The sequence below is a fragment of the Arachis ipaensis genome, chromosome B9 (assembly GCF_059453495.1).
Source record: "Arachis ipaensis isolate K30076 ecotype BB chromosome B9, ASM5945349v1, whole genome shotgun sequence".
NCBI classification, from domain to species: Eukaryota; Viridiplantae; Streptophyta; class Magnoliopsida; order Fabales; family Fabaceae; genus Arachis; species Arachis ipaensis.
Genome location: NC_142444.1, coordinates 70,787,529 through 70,793,361, shown reverse-complemented (window position 1 = coordinate 70,793,361; position 5,833 = coordinate 70,787,529).

Below are 5,833 nucleotides of genomic sequence, written 5' to 3'. Positions count from 1 at the left end.
CTCACTGAACATTCCCTCTGGGCACCTTCTGATCAAAGTTTTATACCTCTCCCAGGCTTCATACAATGATTCTCCTTCTTTCTGCCTAAAGGTTTGCACATCAGTTTTTAGTTTAATGACTCTTTGAGGGGGTAAAATTTGGCTAGGAATTTGCTAACCAAATCATCCCAGTTGGTGATGCTTTCTTTAGGGAAGGTTTCTAGCTAATGTGTGGCTTTGTCTCTCAGTGAGAATGGGAATAACAAAAGCTTATAGATGTCAAGGTGGACTCCATTAGTTTTGACAGTATCATAAAATCTCAAGAACATAGAGAGGTGTTGGTTTGGATCTTCAGCAGCACTTCCTCCATATTGACAATTATTCTGAACCAGGGTGATCAATTGAGGCTTGAGTTCGAAGTTATTAGCATGGACATTGGGAGTTATGATACTGCTCCCACAATTCCATGGGTTGGAGATAGTGTAAGAGGCTAAGACTCTTCTCTGAGGCTGACCATTATTGGCCACATCCTTTGGTGGATTAGGTAAGTTTCCCTCCATTTCTTAATCTTCCTCTTCTGATTTTTCTTCTCCAATCACTCCCTTCCCTCTTACTTCTCTTCTCAATCTCAAGAATGTTCTCTCTGGTTTAGAATCAAAAGAGGTGGATTCACCTCTTCTCCCACCTGGCATACAAACATAAACAAACCAAAAACATAGTCAGTGCACTCTATTGCTAGAGTGAAGTTAAGGTTAGCAGAAACAAAATCTCAAACAGTTAGTGTTCTTAACAAAAATAAAGAAAAATGCTTAATCTAGATTATCACCTACTTAATCATTGTTAATCTAAATCAATCCCCGGCAACTGCGCCAAAAACTTCATGAGGGAAAATCGATTTCGCACAAACTCACCAGCAAGTGTACCGGGTCACATCAAGTAGTAAAACTCACAAAAGTGAGGTTGATCCCACATGGATTGATGGATTAAGCAACTTTAGTATGGCGATGAATTTTGTTAAGCTAATATTGATGAATTGAGTGAAATTTGATTAACAGAAAGTAAAATGCAAGAAAACTAGAGTGTAGAATGTAGATTGACAGAAAAGTAAATTGCAGGAAGCTTAAATGGCTGAAACTTAAAGTGCAAGAAATTAAAAGAGATGAAACTTAAATTGCAAGAAAGGTAAATAACTAAATCTTAAATTGCATAAAAGTTAAAGTGCAGAAACTTAAATGACGAGGAAACTTAAATTGCATGAATTATAAAGGGATTTGCGTGCTGGGAATCAAAATAACAGTAAGCAATTGCAGATTAAAAGAAATTCAAAAGATCCGAATTGAAGAAAATCAAAGGAATTGATTCATCGGGGATTGGAGATACTGTAATCCACCATGAATCAATTGAGTCTCAACTCCTTTCTCAATCATTTGAGTAGATCTATGGCGGATTGAAATTGATTGGATCCCAATTCCTTGGTAATCCAATCTCTCTAATTGCAATCAATCTTGCCAATTCCTTGATGTAATTTTCATGAGAAGAGGTTAAGTGCATTTCTCTCATCCATAAGCCACACTAATTGTAACGACCCAATTTTCAGTATGTCTAGATCATACCGGAAACTGAGTGCTACCAATTTGTCGTCCTAATTGTTATCTATTATTTATCATATGAGCCTGATTCGTTGTTAAAAGCATAGTTAATTTGCAAGGTATATATTTTTTAAAACGTTTGGATTAATAGACGGAATCATTCATAATCAACTCACAACTGATAACAGATAAAACAGTTATAAGCAACCACACTTAAATACAAGTTAGTGATCCAGGCTTTATTAGAGTATAGACCTTTAGTTACAACATCCCTAGATATAGCTAGATAATAACTTTATACGTATACATACATACAACATCCCAGGTCCTGACCTGTTCAAGAGGTCCCTAAGCTGGCACCTAGGCTAGCCTAGACTCTATACTCACCTAGTCCCTCTAAACTTCTAAAGCGAGGGAAAGTACATTCTAGGTCTTCCAAAACTCAAGTCAGGTGGAACGTCATCAAAAGGTAAAACATCATCTGCTACTCCTCTGCACGATCAGACGTTGCCATAGGACGTCTCTCTGGTACCTCATGAAGTAGCCACACAACAGGAGTCTCGTACACAGGATTTAGATTAAAGTTCACGTACAAACGGGGTGTAGACATTGGCTGGTCTCACAGTATATACATATAAACAGAGAACGATATTCGCCCTAGACTCAGAAGACTATTTAGAGCGGAATCTTCTTTGCAGAACCATCATCAACGAACTACGGTAAGGTACTCTCACTTCCATCTGAAGGGGGAAAGGAGAGAGAAGGGGTAAGAACTAGGGAGTTCTTAGTAGGGCCGGGGTTATTAGTTACGTTCATTAATTCTATGTTGTTTAGCAGACTATAACAGAATACAGAGAAGCAGTAAATAGAAAATACAGATAAATAGAGAAGATAGAGAAAACAGATAGCAGAACACAAACAGAAGAATACAAGAAAATAACACGAACACAAACACAGAGAATAGAATACAAACAAGGAACGCATACATTCATGCAACAATCATAATAGAGAAAATGCACAACCAAGTATGATGCATGTCTAGCCCTAGTGCAGGTAATGAGCTCATTTGTCGATTTCTACCCACTCCCGACGTAATCCGAAGCAGCTAAAACGGGTATGGCTTTCCTGTTGGCTATACCCCTATGTACAGGAAATAACCCCTCTGCCACCACAGGGTCCACTGCACGCAGGAAATAACACATCTGCCATTGCAGGAATGTATGCCGAAACACCTTCTGTATACAGGAAATAACCCCTCTGCCACTACAGAAATGGAACAGGTGGTCGCTGCACTTCTGTAGCAGGAAATAACCCCTCTGCCTTACAAAAATAAAGTGTGGATCTGTACCGTAGGAAAGCATTCTCAGTGGTCGCACCACCATCTATCTGACTGCTTCATTGCAGCAGATGAACAAACAAATAACTCTGGAGTTACCTTAATGCAACAAATAAACAAACAAGCATCTCTTGGGTTGCTTCAAGCAACAAATGACCCTTCAACAGGTCCTCTACTTTTTATCATACTACTCTTTTCTCTTTGTTTCTTTACTCTGCTCTGATTACTCTCTTCTCTGTATCTCTTTACTTTTATTAGATTACTCTGCTTAACATATGTATTTAAAGCTTATGTAAATTTCGGTATGAATAGTTAGCCTGTCCCAAGTATAGGTTCATTAAGTCTATACTGAAACAGTTTAACTTTTCATATAATACCTAACCCTAGTCGCAACTCAAGGACTAACTATGTTACCCTAGTTCGTTCACTAATCTCTGTCTGTTTTTCTGTCATTAAAATTTTACAGACTTTTTCTTTGGCTTTTATCTTTTCTTTAACTTTTTATCTTTTCTTTATCTTTGCCTCACTAATATGTCCTTACCTCTCCCTAAGTGTTTTATGAAGGTAATTATGAGATTCTGCACTTAAAGTTGTCTTTCTAAAGCTTTTACAGAAAACTGCCTTTTTCGCATTATTTTATTATTTTATTAAAATATTATTTTTAATTAAATATTATTATTTAATATTTTATTATTATTTATTATTTTATTAATATATTTTCGAAAATTACCTTCCTTTAACCTTTTACTTTATAAATTCACTTTTTACCACCCGTAACTTTTAATATTTCTACTTTAACCACCCTAACTTTCAGAAATTACAAAATAACCCCCCAAACACCAAAATATTTACTTCCTTTCCCTTTCTAAGATCTAAAAGGTGTTCTTCAATGTTCTTCACCACACTCAAAGTGTTCTTCGTGTTCTTCGTATATTCTTCAGATTCTTTCTCTGTTTTTACCCGTTTTTTAGTCTTTTCAGCAACCGATTTTTACCAAAATTCAAAATAAATTCCCAGCCACTAAAACCCCATCTTTTCTACATGATTTTAACATAAATTGAACCTCAATTTAAGCTCTAGGGTTTCGTTTTCCAGCATCCCAAGAACACACATTCATAGCTTGAATTTCATCAAATCTCATCAAATTTTCACCAAAATTTCAACAAGAATTACTCATACAAACAATCAAATTCAAGCACAGTCAAACCATATCATAATCACACAACTCAAACACAATCAATCAAGATTAAATTCATCAAACCCTACCTTGATTTGCTGCTCCAAATCCGGTTACTCTTTGAAGTGTTCTTAAAGCACTTTTTCCTCCTAAAATACATCAAGAACAACTTTAAAACTCTAAACCATCAACTAAACAAACTTCAGAAGCATCTTAGGAAGGTTATCCTCACCTTAAACGTGCATGAAATCAAAGATCTTTGGCCCACAAGTCAAGCTAAGCAAGAGATCTAAGGAAGAACATCAAGAAAACACTTGTTTAAGTATATTTTCTTGGAAACCGAATTCAAATGGGAAAGGGACAGCACCTTATTTCCAGCCTTGATAAGTTACATGGTTATGTAGAGAAAGAAGAGAGGATCATTTTGGTGAAATCGGAGTTTTGATTTGAGTTTTAGTTCAGAAGAAATCAAGCTTTGAAGATTAATTGTTCATGAAGGTTTCTCTCTTTTCTCTCTTGTTATTTCGGCCAAAATGATGAAATGAGACAGCCTTGGAGGTCTTGGGGGTGTAAGGTGAGTTGTGATTGGTTGGCTTGGAGGTGGGTTAAAATAATATTAAAATATCTCAGGTGTATAACTACTAAAACTAGATGTATCGGAACACTCGTAAAAACATCTCTAAAAATTATTTTCTGAGCTACTAGCATAAATGACACTAGTAACATATTTATTATGAGAATAGAACATGTATGATGAGGCCTTAGCATTGCTAAAGTCATCAGAGAGTGCTGGTGCTAAGCTGCACCAGTAAACTGTGAACCCGGTTAAACCGATTTTTTGTTTTTAACTAAAACAGACCAGGTAACCTTATAATATTATTCAAGCATTTTCTAATACTAATATAATGATAATATTATACTATTATCTCTCTTCTATCATGAATCGAGTCCGGTTCGTCAAACAGAGACTATTTACGAAAATCAGAATCAAAACTGCCAACCGATACGGTTCAAAAACTAGGTTCTTCACGATTGCATTATCGAACTTGCCTCAGAAGAGGTTCTAGCTTAAGGATGACATAATGACAATAAGGATTGAGATGCTTGATGATATATCAGAGGTGTTTCCTTTACTGATCTTCCGGAGAAATCCGTACTTTCAGAAAAGATCTCACGTACTCGAAAATCAGGGTTGTTACACTTACTCTCAGGATCTCAATTCCTCCCGAATAGTGTTGATCAAGAGAGTAGTGAAGGATAGAGCTCCAATTCTAATGCTAGTGATTCCCCTTCCGAGGCTCACACCAGCATTCACTGAATTAAACCCCTTCCGGAGTGAGTAATTCAAAATCAAAACAGAAGATACCAAATAGCTACACAAATGAATAGAGAAGAAGAAGAATTTCATTGATTCATTGGAATTACAATAGAGCTCCTCCCCTAATGAAATTGGGGTTTAGTTCATCATTGCTCTAGCACAAAATAGAAAAGAAAAATTGTAGAAGATGATGAAGAACAGAAATAAAAAATAAACCAGATCTGCTAAAACTCTAAAACTTTAAAAGACTCTCTAAAAAGAAGAACTCAAAGGAAGACTCCTAATGAAATCAAATTCTCCTCTATTTATACACTTTCCAATTCAGTCATCAAGTACATGGAGTGGGCTTTTTGCCCTCTGTTTGAAGTGGGTCAGAAAAGGTACTTCAAGGCTACATCAGGAGAACGTAGCGTTCTAAAAGAGAGCGCAACGCT